The 1,896-nt window shown below is 38.0% G+C and overlaps 1 non-coding gene across 1 annotated transcript; it reads right to left on the bottom strand.

Annotated features, from left to right (window-relative positions):
* Positions 1-425: 425 nt before the first annotated feature.
* LOC121230121 (small nucleolar RNA R71) lies at positions 426-532 on the bottom strand. The gene has a single exon (XR_005928073.1). It is a non-coding gene; the product is annotated as a small nucleolar RNA R71 (small nucleolar RNA).
* Between the last annotated feature and the right edge of the window lie 1,364 nt (positions 533-1,896).

The raw sequence follows: 1,896 nt of genomic DNA, 5'->3' as shown, positions 1-1,896 counted from the left end.
TAAAATAATCAACTACCTCCAACAGATGCTACAAATCCTGTAGTTCATGCTTTTGTTATTCATACTATGTATGATTATGCCAAGCCCACTTTAACTGGGGCTGAATCAAGTATTGTGAGACTCACTATTGTTGCAAATAATTTTGAACTAAGACTGAACACTATTAAGATGATTCGACAATTTTTTCAGTTTGATGGTTTGCAAGACAAAGATCCATATACTCATTTGGCCAGCCTTTTCAAAATTTGTGATACTTTCAAAATTGATGGCATCACTGATGATACCATTTGCCCACTGTTGTTCCTGTTCTCATTGAGGAACAAAGCTAAGTAGTGGTTATACTCTTTACCACGAGGTTCCATCACTACATGGGATCAAATGACTGAGATCTTTCTACTCAAGTACTTCCCTCCAACTAAAAAGCCAAGCTGAGGAACGGCATCTCTTTCTTTGTGCAGATCGATTTAGAGATGTTATATGATGCATGGGAGAGGTATAAGGATTTATTGAAAATGTGCCCTCATCATGGGTTACATCTATGGCTACAAGTTCAAACCTTTTACAATGGTTTGTATCCCTCAACTAGGCAACTACTCGACACAGCAGTCGATGAAACTCTGAATAATAAAACACCCAAAGTGGCTTATGAATTTATCGAGGAGATGCTATTGAATAATCATCAATGGCAAGTCATGAGGATGAAGCCGATCAAAGCAGTCGGTGTCTTTGTCTTTAATTTAGATGTGATCCCTATGTTATCAAACCAGGTAGAAATATTAAACAAAAAATTTGATGATTTATATCTTTTTACGCAGGTAAATTTGATGATGCAATGCGATGCAAATAGAGGTGGAATAAATAATCCAGAATATATACCTTTCAGTCCTAGCACGAAGAATGAGCATATCAAATTATATGGGTTATAAGTCTAGAACTCAAAATAACCCTTATAGTAATAACTAAAATGTAGGTTGGAGAAAGCACCCAAAATTTTCATGGAGTGGTCAAGGAACCCAAAGATCACAACCCCTTCTGGGCTTACAACAACCTTATCAACCAGAGAAGAAGCTGAAACTTGAAGAGATGTTGGCAAAATTTATTTCAGTGTCGAAGACTCATTTCGAAAACATCAAGACAACTTTGAAAAATCAACAAGCATCAATTCTTTAGCTCGAAAATCAGGCTGAACAGCTTGCTAAATTGGTTTTAGAAAGGCAACAAGGTAGTTTTCCTACTAATATCGAACCCAACCCAAAAGAGCATATGAAAGCAGTTACATTAAGGAATGGGAAAGTGTTGGCTGAACCCGAAAAGAAGCCGCAATAGGAAACTGATAAGGCAAATGATGAGGGAGTAAAAACTGAAAAAATTCAAACACCAGTAGTTAAAGTGTAACACCCCAAACCCGAGACCGACACCGGAGTCGGACACGAGATGTTAACGACCTTTGAAAAATTTTTCCAGACACTGCCCAGTCTGAGTACTAGTCGCTTCAAAAATCATATCTTGAGTTTCACAACTCGAAAATCAGTTTTGTGATTTTTCCCTGAAACTAGACTCATGTCCCCACCTATGTATTTTTTTCTAGAATTTTTGGTCGGGCCAATTAGTACAGTTTATTAGTCAAAGTCTCCCATGTTACAGGGGTCGACTACACTGACCCTTTCCCATTACGACTGGGATATATCTCTGCACAGAGCTTCAATACTGATGCCGTTTGTTTCTATGGAAACTAGACTCAGAGAGGAATCCATACATATATGGTATGACCCCTAATTATCTCTGCTCAATTTATAGTGAATTTCCAAAGGCGGAACAGGGAATCCAGAAACTGTTCTGGCCCTGTTCCACAAGAACCCGAATATCTCTTACTGTACTGTTCCTATGATTGTTTCG

Source organism: Gossypium hirsutum, chromosome A05, assembly GCF_007990345.1.
Source record: "Gossypium hirsutum isolate 1008001.06 chromosome A05, Gossypium_hirsutum_v2.1, whole genome shotgun sequence".
Classification (NCBI taxonomy): Eukaryota; Viridiplantae; Streptophyta; class Magnoliopsida; order Malvales; family Malvaceae; genus Gossypium; species Gossypium hirsutum.
This window is presented reverse-complemented; position numbering and strand designations above follow the sequence as displayed.